At 32.3% G+C, this 12,930-nt stretch overlaps 1 long non-coding RNA gene across 1 annotated transcript; it reads right to left on the bottom strand.

The window, feature by feature from the left end:
- Window positions 1–981: 981 nt before the first annotated feature.
- LOC143046670 (uncharacterized) lies at window positions 982–1,742 on the bottom strand. The gene is made up of 2 exons (XR_012969218.1): window positions 1,551–1,742; window positions 982–1,103 (listed from the first exon to the last, which is right to left on the bottom strand). It is a non-coding gene; the product is annotated as an uncharacterized LOC143046670 (long non-coding RNA).
- Window positions 1,743–12,930: the final 11,188 nt, after the last annotated feature.

Genomic DNA, 12,930 nt, shown 5'->3' with positions numbered 1-12,930 from the left:
CTCCCAGAGTGAGCACTTGCTATCACCCATAGATTAGTTTTTTTTAAAGGGGCTGATCTTTCTTCAGTGTTGTTCTTTGTGGGATTTTTTTTCTATGTCAGATTTCTTCAAAGAATGAATATAAATTATAACACAGGTAATGTTCAGTCTTTTCTATTCTTTGTCGGGACAAAGGTTTAAATTTCAATATTTCAACCACGGTCAAGTTTCAGAATTAAATTTTCTCATTACCGATGGTTTACTTATTTGGTGATGTCTTAGAGTTAGATCGAGTGGGGTATCTATCCGCTACTGTGAGGTGTGCATCATCATGCATGCCTTATCACTTCAAGATATAACTAAATTACAAGTTTAACAACGTATTTTTAAAAACGAATGTCACAGTCATGTTGAGCTAACTCCTCAAGAGAACACGTGATCACCGAGGTGTTTGATGGTGTTTGTGTCGCTAGCTATATACATGTATATATAGGTCTGTAGTTGATTGTCTTTTTTTTTTTTTTTTTTTGTCTGACGTAAAAACTTTTCTTGGTTTTAAAGACTTTTTAAATGAACACCTTTGACATCAGTCGCCTCTCTCGTATAGCCTCGGAAAACTTAAACAACAAAAGTTATCAACATGACATGATAAACAAATAAGTCAGTATTCCACTGTCTGAAATTGTCTGACGATTCCTTTAAATATAGGAGTTGTTGCTTATTTATTTAATGATATTTTTACAATTTGTTTGCATTTTTGCCTAAAATATTTATGAAAAGTATAATCGACAGATAGGAACATTAAAAACAATAAACAGCTGCGCCATGAGTGCATGATACGCCCGACGTCTTGTGTGGAAGTTTTATGCAATAATCATAAATAGTTTCTGAAAAAGTTTTAAGCAATTACCATTTATTGCTTTTGAGACACGGCGGGACATGTGAAACCCCCCCCCCCCCCCCCCAACCCTGTTTTTTTTTTTTTACAAATATCGCTAAAATAAAATTTTGAATCAACCAAAAAGTATACAGATCTTTAGATTAATATTACAAAAAAGTGTGTACAGTTTCAAGCAATAATCATAAATTGTTTTTGAGATACGGCGCGACATGTAAAAAAAAACCTCCCCTTTTTTACAAAATACTCAATAACTCAAAAATAAAATTTTGAGTCATCACCAAAAAGTATACAGATCTTTAGATCAATATAACTAAAAAGTGTGTAAAGTTTTAAGCAATAATCATAAATCGTTTTTGAGATACGGCGGCGACATGTAAAAAACCCTCCCCCTTTTTTACAAAATACTCAATAACTCAAAATAGATTAATATAACAAAGAAGTGTGTACAGTTTCAAGCAATAAATAAATCATAAATTGTTTTTGAGATACGGCGCGACATGTTAAAAAAAAACTCCCCTTTTTACAAAATGCTCAATAACTCAAAAATAAAATTTTGAGTCATCACCAAAAAGTATACAGATCTTTAGATTAATATAACAAAGAAGTGTGTAAAGTTTTAAGCAATAATCATAAATCGTTTTTGAGATACGGCACGACATGAAAAAAAAACCTCCCCCTTTTTTACAAAATACTCAATAACTCAAAAATGAAATTTTGAATCATCACCAAAAAGTATACAGATATTAAGATTAATATAACTAAGAAGTGTGTAAAGTTTTAAGCAATAATCAAGAATCGTTTTTGAGATACGGTGCGACATGTGAAAAAAAAAACACACCCTGTTTTAGTTACAAAGTACCGTAACTCAAAAAGTTTAAATCTTATTTTCACCAAAAAGTATACAGATCATTTGACCATCACAAAAAAACAACTATATTAAGTTTGATGAAATTTAGATAAGTCGTTCTCAAGTTACGGTGCGACATGTTTACGCCGGACAGACAGACGGACAGACGGACAGACGGACGGACAGACAGACGGACGGACATCGGACATTTGTATACCACAATACGTCCCGTCAAAATTTTGACGGGCGTATAAAAATGATTGAAAAGAAGTCAGAGTCTTTTTATATATGAGTTATAACTCTTACATGACGTCGACTACCTGTTTACTGAATATATTTTAAATGTATATATATACATGTCTCCTCGGTTCATCTTCCTCTAAGCATACATATTAATTGAGGGAAAGAAAGGCAATTAATCTAAATAACCCTTTCAGTTATGATTTTTTTTCTTACACCGATTAAAATGGTATGTTATTTTATTTTGGATCGACGAAATTTATACGATATGTTTGGTTTACCGTTTGATTCAGAAGAAACACCACCATAGCTAGATAATACAATTAATTATCTAATTACTACCATAATTGATATTAATTAGTATTGTAATTTTCATAAATTTTATCAGTCTTACAAATCTAATCTTGAATTCTATCCTAATTCTATCTTATTTTTGGAAATGGTTTTAGAAATTCAAATGTGACGTCACTTTGTGCGTTGAACTGGCTTTGGCTAACTCGGCTGTGTATTTTTATGGAACTTTTTGTCCTCAGTGCTCTTCAACTTTGTATACTTGTTTTGGCATTCAAACTTTTTCATCTGAGCGTCACTGGTTTGACTTGTGTGGGCGTAACGCATGTCTGGCGTATTAAATTTCAAACCTGGTACCTTTTGTAAGCTATTATTTGTATGTTTCTCTGTCCTATATTTTCTCCTATTTATTTGTATTGTAGTTCTGTCATGTAATATTGTTATTTTAATGTTACAAAAATGTATATTTAACATTGCCATTAAAGCGGGAGGTATGACATGCCAGAAAACCAGGTTCAACCCATCATTTTTTTCTTAAAATGTCTTGTACCAAGTTAAGAAAATGGTCATTGTTATATATTATAGTTCGTTTCTGTGTCTGTTACATTTTAATGTTGTGTTTCTGTTGTGTCGTCGTTCTCATATATTTGTTGCGTTTGCCTCAGTTTTAGTTTGTAACCCGGATTTTTTATTTTTCTCAATCGAATAACAAATTTTGAACAGCGGTATACTACTGTTGCCTTTATTTTACCATAAAATTGCAATTCTCCAAATAATGTAACAATTAAGCCTAAAAAAAGTTGATAAATACTTACTTACCTTTAACTACATAAAAGCATATATTACCTCCCTTTATTTAAACTACAATAAACTTCCCTAGGAGCCGTGGATTGCGGAATATCGTCCGCAAATTTCCAAAATGTTCACGTAAATTGATGACATCATGTGTTAAAACAGTTATTGGCCAATCAAATCGGTATATATGATTTAATCTGCACGGATCGGGATGACCCTTTAACCGAAATTCCATAGGACCGACTTCAGTTGGATATCTAGAGTAGAGGCCAAAGGGATTGGCATGGTAATATATAACACCTGTTATGAATGGATATAGCTTTCCCGCCATTAGAATTCGAATCGAGCAGCCCTGGGTTGTGGCAGGGTTCCTTGAGATCGACTCGACATTTCGGATGTTATGACGTCAATTCAATCAAATTTGAATATTATTTGGAGTAGGGACCTTGTACTTTCGGTAATTTATAGATCTCACTCTTCAAAATTATTTTAACGTTCATATGGAACTGTAGTAAAAACTCGGGTTCTAAATGAAGTCGCCCGTACGTCGTTCGGGTTAATTAGGGTCACCCGAGCCGTGCAGATTAAATAATATATACAAACTTGCTTGGTCAATAACTATATTAACATCATTTTATTGTTAAGTATACTTCTTCTTCTGTCTGTACAATCTTCCGTTTAGGAATACCAATACATTTCTTGCATATCGAAAAAACTATTCTAAAACTTGGTACATGTGTGGTGAATATCAACAATAAAACTTTAAAATTGGTGTTGGATAAAACTCAATGTTTTTCATGTCCAGGTGCCAGAAGTGTGATGTATATACAGTATAAAAGGAGAAAGGATATAATTTTGATGTTCATAGTTACGAAGAAGTGAAAATTTACAGTAATTCCAATAATCAAAGCTGTTACAAAACTAAGGATTTTCTTATCCCAGGAATAGATTACCTTAGCTGTATTTGGCACAATGTTTTGGAATTTTGGGTCCTCAATGCTCTTCAACTTTGTACTTGTTTGGCTTGATAACTATTTTGATCTGAGCGTCACTGATGAGTCTTATGTAGACGAAACGCGCGTATGGCGTATTAAATTATAATCCTGGTACCTTTGATAACTATATAGACATGTTTATATAACCCAGAGTCTATTTGATCTATGATTATTTTTTTTTTTAACTTTATTTAAACAATCTTATATTGTAGAGATGGTGACTGGAAACGACTGTATATATGATGTACAGGAGACATTTGAGCATCATCTAGATACAACTGCAGAATGGTTTATTTTCGATATCAGAAATCAGGGTACATAAGTTGACAAAATGGCACGGAGGACAGTGCCAATTTTAGTTGATATTTTCGTCTAGCTTGACGTACCTTATAACGTGACCTTATACATGTAAGCAAATATCTGTTCCATAAAACAAATGGGCTGGATTTTGTTTATACAAACAATATTTAAAGCAACCAGATGCATCAAACCATTCTGTAAGACAGCAATCAAACTACAAAAACTTGCTTGGTCAATAACTATAACATAATTTTGTTGTTAAGTATATATCTCTTCTTCTGTCTGTACAATCTTCCGTTTAAGAATACCAATAAATTTCTTGCATATCAATAAAACTTATCTAAAACTTGGTACATGTGGGGTGAATCAGCATCAGCAATAAAACTATAAAATTGGTACTCGATAAAACTTCGTGTTCTTCATGTTAACCTATACTGGTTTACTTTTATAAATTGTGTCTCATTGGCACTCATACCACATCTTCATATATCTATTTAGTTGTATAACAATTAAGCTATGTCCTTCAAGTTTCACCTTTCAGGTTTTTCTATACTTACATTTTAAAATCCTGCAAGTATACAGAAGAAGATTAAACTATACTAAGTCTTATAGTCTATTTTAAGCTATGTGACCTAGGCTTAACCAGAATATCACATGAGACATAAGTGACCCCAAATATCATTTTGTCAATTTCAGTTTTTTACCCACCTTAAAAATTTTCGAACATAAACCATAATGATTCTGAAATGAACAAAGACCACTCGCAAATGTCTTCTCTACAATAAATTATAGAAGTTGTCCATAACATCTCTATCAGCTGGTTTAAATCAACTGAAGGTGACACCCAAAACAAAGTTGATCTCTTTCATAGATACACAGACACAGTTAAGGAGTTTAACTGTACACGTAGAAAACCTTTTACTAACTGGACAGCACATCCTTATTTTTTACGAAGATGTTGTTTACCAAGTCAGTATATTAAAATACTATCCGACAAAATTCTACGATCCTTTCAATGAGTATATTCTAAAAGGTTATCAATTCAACATTGCTGTTAGATATTCGACTACTGTTATTGTTTATTGGTATAAATATTGATCTTATAAAACCAAACCAAAAAAGTCAATGTACTCACATAAAATTATGTACATTCAGTCTAAAAATCTGTCGATACCTATATTATTATGGCATCGTACAAGGTCATAAATAAGGCCTTCGAAAATAGTGGAATTAATTACTTTTGGAGTGTCAAGAACTCGTTGGAAGTACTTGATAAATTGCATGATTATATTGGTGATTTTAAATCTGTTCAAAGTTTTGATTTTTCTACCCTGTATACCACATTGCCTCACATTCTCATTAAGAAAAAATTCACACACCTAATTAAATGGGCATTTAAAAAATGTCAGAATGTGAATATATATATGTTCAAACTCTTTTAGGTCATTTTTTAGTAGCAATAAACAAAAAAACTATGTCAATTGGACATGCTTTGATACTATATATGCCCTTGAATTTTTACTAGATAACATTTTTGTTCGCTTTGGGGATTCCGTATATCGTCAGATTATCGGAATTCCAATGGGGACTAACTGTGCACCACTTATTGCGGACCCGTTTTTGTATTGCTATGAGTTACAATTTATGACAAAAATAAGCAAAGACCCATCGAAACAACATCTGATAAATAAATTTAATAATACTTTTAGATATTTGGATGATATTTTGGCTCTCAATAATGACGACTTCAGTATGTATATTAAAGAAATTTATCCTGTTGAACTTACTTTAAATAAAGCTAATACTAACAATGACCACTGCCCTTTCCTCTATCTTGATATCTATATCACTAACGGAAAGCTGAATACTAAAAGAGATGATTTTTCATTTCCTGTCGTTAATTATCCATTTTTAGATGGTGACGTTTCCTTGTCACCATCTTACGGTGTTTATATCTCAACTTGTACGATTCGCTCGTGTATGTAACAATGTTTTAGATTTTAACGAGAGAAATTTATGTATTACTGAAAAATTATTACACCAGGGTTTTCGATATCACAAACTAGTCAAAACATTTACTAAATTTTATCATCGGTATAAGGACATCATTCGTAAATATAGCTCAACATGCAGACTTCTTATACGTTCAATTTTTTTATGCAGAAATATTCTTTATAAAACACAAAGGTGTCAGTATTCACCTCAAAAACTAACAAAACCTTTGAATAGACTTATTAAGAAGGGATATAGTTACGATACTGTTGTCAGGTCATTAAAGATTGCATATTTTGGCGTTAATATTGATTCACCTATAGGGTCTTTGCATCGGAACTAAACACATTTATTCAAAAACCAGTTGTTGGCATGACACGGGTTATGTTCTTCTCATATATGTTATGATGGTATGATGCTAAACCCCTAACGGGAAGGATTGTGCCTGATGTTCATATGATGAAATCATAATCTTTCAGTCAGTTTAATTGAAGTCTGGAGCTGGCATGTCAGTTAACTGCTAGTAGTCTGTTGTTATTTATGTATTATTGTCATTTTGTTTATTTTCTTTGGTTACATCTTCTGACATCAGACTCGGACTTCTCTTGAACTGAATTTTAATGTGCGTATTGTTATGCGTTTACTTTTCTACATTGGCTAGAGGTATAGGGGGAGGGTTGAGATCTCACAAACATGTTTAAAGGGAAATTCCGCGATTTTTTACTTATCATCTAATTATGTTCATCTTAACATAAAAAACACATTTGCAAAGTTTTAAATTTATATTCCTTCTAATAACGGAGAAAATCAAGTATTTGTAACTTTTTTGGTTGAATTCTCGAGTGGGTCGTGACGTATTAGCCCGATTTATTGAATTCTGGGAAAAAATAAAATCTGTTTAACTCTTATAGCTTATCGACAATATACGTAATTAAAAGCGCACAGCCGACGAATGGTCGAAGTTATAAACCACAATATAAGAATGAACGAAAGTGAATATGCATATATATACCGTTTTGTATTGATTGAATTAAACTCCTATAAAATTATCTCTAGTAAATGTTTTTGAATAAATTTAATTAATTATTGTTGAGATTTTTTTCATAAAATATTTATTGAACATTTTTACTGATATTGAACTGAAAATATTTCAGTTCTATTTACCGTTATTGTTTTGATAATCATTTCAATGCAACTAATGTGTGAGCAGAGTGTGTATATTATTTTGTAAAGGTCACTGTATATTTCTCGGCTTGAGGTCAATTCGTTTACCTTGTAGCTATTTAGCCGCAGGTGTGAGTTCAAGCGTACACAGGTATAAATGTTGTTATTTGGAAAGGATAAATAGAAAGGATTAGAGTATATGCTGTCATGATGTTAATACACTAAGATTAAATACACGATGAGAATAAAGATACAATAATTAAATTGTGTAAATTAATTGAAAATAAAATTCAGATTCGTAATTCCGAAAGTGTACAAAAATAAAAGGAAACAATTTTTGATTACTTTCTTAGCGGCAATTGGCGTAAAGATTCAAATATGAAGCAAAAAATAGTAGTTTTAATCTTTAATAAAAACTAAATGCAATATTACCCAATTTGATATACCATTGTACATCTGTTTGATATCATTGACTTTACCGGAATTTCTTAACTTGTATTCAAATCTGGCAGTGTTTAAATGCTAATAAAACTATTGCAATTTTAAAGTTTTTAATTGACAAAAAAATACAACATACAACATGCATAATTTTTTTTTAGTTTCTTTTTAACATTTTTTTCTTACATAATTAAATTCATTTGACAATCATTTACACGAACTTTTTGTGAAAAGAATACTAATTATCTAAGCTAAGGCATTATATCTTTTGAGGATTTTTGAGGATTTTTTTTTAAATTTTATGATAATAGTTGTGCAATGTTGAACATGATAGCCGTCATTAATCCAAATAAGTAATACAGTAGTTGTAATAAAAGTTATACTTTAGTCATGCATTACAGATATTGACGAATTTATAATAGTTCGTTCATACATCGTTGTTCATGAAACAATCATTATTAGTATACATGTAAGTTTCCTGACGTATAAGAGCCAATGAGGATGAGCTCCAGAGAAATCAGACTAGTTGCGTTTCGTTCGTTTGTTTGTTGGGAAAGGAGAGGAAATGCAACCGCTTGTACAGATAAACGACAGAATTACCATACAAGCATTTATAGTCAACACAATCAGAAAGAGTTCCCATCGTTAGACGGGGAATATGAAGGCTTCCAAGAATGAACAAGTGACATGTCTAACTCTGAACAGTTAGAGAACAGACTATCGACATCGAACGCTTGTTCTTGATATTTGAAACTGTATGCATATATATACGTATACGTTTATGATATAGTGATGAGTTCTGACAAAAACTAAATTCCTTCATGGTTATATCTTGCCATACGTTTATATTGGTTTGTAAGGTGATTACTCAAAATCGTTATTTGAAAATCCTGTTTGTGAGATGTAGATTCATTTCAATACAGAAATTTCGTCTATATATTTCACAAGTGTATAACACGGAGAAGCTCTGAAGGTTCATTACTCCCATTTTGTTTGGGTGTGAACCATCGATGTTTACAGCAATATCAAGGAATAAGGTGATGATGGTAGAAAGAACTATGGGCGTCATGTGGCAAATATTACATGCATATCGGACAATGAGTTGTCAATCTGTATGAAAAGTTTTCCAATACAACCATATTATTGAGAAGGAATGTTTACATGCTATACTCTCGTACTAGTATTACAGGGTTCTTGTGGCGTTCACCTTAGACACACATCGTTTTAACGATGTTTAAAAAAAGACAGAACCAATTTAATGTCATATTTCCCTATTTTTTAAATATAACTAAAATTCTTTTATCTGACAAGAATATCCCTATTTAGCGAACAAGTAATTTATTCTTTTTTCGGTTATTGAATACCAAGAAAGAAAATAAATCCCGAAATTAATTTGAAACTTTGATACTCAAAAGTTTCCCAGCAAAATATTCCCATCCCCTGGGGATAATTATTGTTCGTCCAGTGGCATATATAACAATTGTGATGACGAATTCCTTCCTTTGTTTGAGAACAATCTTATTGAAATATAAATCTGTGATTTTCCTAGGTCCACAGCTTCAATGAACCAAAGCAAAAGTTATACATCGACCTGTATTTAAATCAAATTGGTTCTCTTCTTCTTTTGGTATACAACTGTAGTCTATCGACATTCGATGATTACATACTGTTGGCATACGTTGGCTAGTCTATTTACAACACTTTTACCCCTACTTATTCAAAATATATGTTTTTTTCTTATGTTCAATGTATACACGTATATATTTTAAATTGCGCTATAGTTCCGTAACTTTATATCCAGTCGTATAAACGAATCGTCGGCAAGTGCGTACATTTTTTTTAATCAATATTTCTGGTCTGTTCCAATCTGTCCTTCACTATTGACAATGACTATATACCACATTTTCCCAAATTCACCCTTGGAAAAAATATTTAAATAGATTTTAATTTCATCAAATCTTATTTTTTGGGTATTATTTATATATTATGAATTATATTCTTTACACCAGAAATGTTATTTATAAACAAGCGTATGAGTTTAGTAATGACAAGTAAGACAGAGTTGTATATTATACATCTGATAGTTCAAAATGGAAAGTTATAAGTTATAAGTTATCAGCCGTGTACACTGATCAATACCTGCAGAAGTGAAACGATGCATGAACTTGCAAGCCCGACAGGAAATCGCTTGAATACCTGGACGTGTCACCTCACAATACCTTTGGAAGTAATACCTTTAGCCATGCTGGTGATCAGATAAGGGAAGATCAAAATATATTTGAAAAAAGTTTATTACTTTAAATTAAAGAATTATGAACAAATTAGATTTTCGAAAACAATTTTCACGGAACACTTATTTATGATTTCAACTTTGACTTTTCACCTAATTCCAATATCAACAGTTTAAAAACAACAGACCATGGTAATTTTAAAAAAGTAAGAATATTTTCCGTATCAAGTTAGTTAGTCGTATTAAACAACCGTACGATTGACAAGATATCGACACGCAATTACGACTACATCGGTTACTGTAGTTTTGTTTCTTTGTGGTTTATAGACATATCGTTTTTATTCATCGGGAAAGAAGACAAGATGGCGGATCTCGGAGAATTGATACTCTAAATTTAAAATCGATGGTGATCGCTTATCTAGCGGAATAAAACTTTAATATCTATGAATTTGAACATTTTTATACAGAATGAACATAATATCAATTTTTGATTTTTTTGCGAAGTTTCCCTTTAACCCCGCCGCATTTTTGCGCCTGTCCCAAGTCAGGAGCCTCTGGCCTTTGTTAGTCTTGTATTATTTTAATTTAAGTTTCTTGTGTACAATTTGGAAATTAGTCGGGTTGTTGTCTCTTTGGCACATTCCCCATTTCCATTCTCAATTTCATGTTTTCATCTAAACTATAGTAACACACAGTCTTTACACTTAATCAATTGGAAATTGGATGTGAACTGGTTGATATTCTACACCAGCAAGAATTTACCGACGTTTTTATGGTACACTTCCACCCTCTCATTACATATTGATCAGTACTATTCGGCAAGACTAATATAAACTTATGATGTTATACTTTCTATTAATTCAGTACTGTTCATTATTAAACAATAACTACACAGATACTAATATTATAAATTCAGTACTGATTTTGTCATTACTGTAAAGTATATACATCAGCCATTGCGATTGATACAAAATAAACGATTGATTGATTGATTGATTGTTGGTTACTTAACGCCCAGTGGCAAATATTTCATGCATATTCAGGACGAGAACAAGTTCACAATATAAACGATGTTCTCTAAATATTTAAAAAGTTGGTGACTATGTTGAACGCATTTATCCCATTGAACTTGAGATATAGAATACAATAGAAACAGTCAAGTCTGACTTATATCATGACTTACATCTAGAAATTGAAAATGAGATTCAGTTGAAGACAAAACTTTTTGACAACAGAAATGATTTCAGCTTCCTAATTGTGAACTTTCCATTTCTATGTAGCATCAATCCAACAGCGCCTGCATACATTTTCGAGTTGATACTATATTCCAGGGCTTGTATGTCGCGCATGATTTACTTGAAAAAGGGTTGTTGTTCACAAAGAAGCTATTAAGTCAATAGTTCTAAGTGGTGTAGTTGAAATCATCCCTTTGCAAGTTCTACGGACGTCATTACGAGTTGGTTGACCGGTATGAAATATCCGTTTCACAGATAATAACGTATGTGTTCCTAATGTCGTTACAACAATTCCGTCCCCCACTGAATAAGACTTATTATTGGATATATACTAACATGAGCTTGACGAGGGGTTCCACATGTTGAGGAGGATTTGCATAACTCTTCCAGGGCACATGAGATCACGTCCAGTTTTTGTGGGGTTCGTGTTGCTCAGTAATTAGTTTTCTATGTTGTGTTTTGTGTACTATTGTTGTCGGATGGGTTTTTCCTTGTTAGCCAAGGCGTTGTCAGTTAATTTTTGACTTATCAGTTTGAATGTTACTCTGGTATCTTACGTCTCTATTTTGTTCCTTTATTCACACGAGACAGACTTCAAATATCAATTCCTTATGCAGACTTACAAGCAGATATAATAACCCTTTAATTGCATGTTCGATTAGCTAGATGATGTCTTCTCAATAAATAACTCAACGTGGGGGAACTATGTTGAGCACATTTAATTATCCAAACGAACAATACATGTTACAACAGACACAGTCAAGTCTACGTAATATCTTGACTATTTAAAAAAAAACTTTCAATGACAGTCGGTTAAGATCAAAACTAGGCGACAGAAGAGAAGCTGTCAGCTCCACAATTTTTGAATTTTTCATTTCTTTGTAGCATAATTCAGCAGCCCCTGCATATGGAGTATCTCAGTAGGTACGATATTCCAAGGTTGCATTTCCTATCTTAATTTCTTGATAGAGAGGTATTGTTTACAAGGAAGTTATTAAACCACAAGTTCAAAGTGACGAAGCCAAAATTATCCCTTCAAAAAAAGAAACGTCAGCACGACTTGATAAAAAAATGTAGACGACGGCCGGATATATTCTAATTTCAACTTCACTAGAACACACCCGCGAAATCGCGGGCATTCAGAGCGTAGTTTAAAGTATCAGTATGTAGAGTGTTGTTGGAAGAATTTTGTTAAATACAGAATGACTGGAGAATTTCAGCAAAAGTATCATAAGTCATAGGTTATTGGGGACAGGAACATGTTTTTTTTTACCCTCCACCTTTATTTCCAAAGTTCCCAATTTTTGGTTTTCTATCAATTTCAATATGAACATACATTTAGTATGTTATGAACATTTATTCAAGTAAGGAGCCTGTAATTCAGTAGTTGTCGTTTGTTTATGTGTTACATATTTGTTTTTCGTTCATTTTTTGTACATAAATAAGACCGCTAGTTTTCTCGTTTGCATTGTTTTACATTGTCATTTCGGGGCCTTTTGAAGCTGAGTATGCGGTATGGGCTT

Source organism: Mytilus galloprovincialis, chromosome 9, assembly GCF_965363235.1.
Source record: "Mytilus galloprovincialis chromosome 9, xbMytGall1.hap1.1, whole genome shotgun sequence".
In the NCBI taxonomy this organism is placed as follows: Eukaryota; Metazoa; Mollusca; class Bivalvia; order Mytilida; family Mytilidae; genus Mytilus; species Mytilus galloprovincialis.
This window is presented reverse-complemented; position numbering and strand designations above follow the sequence as displayed.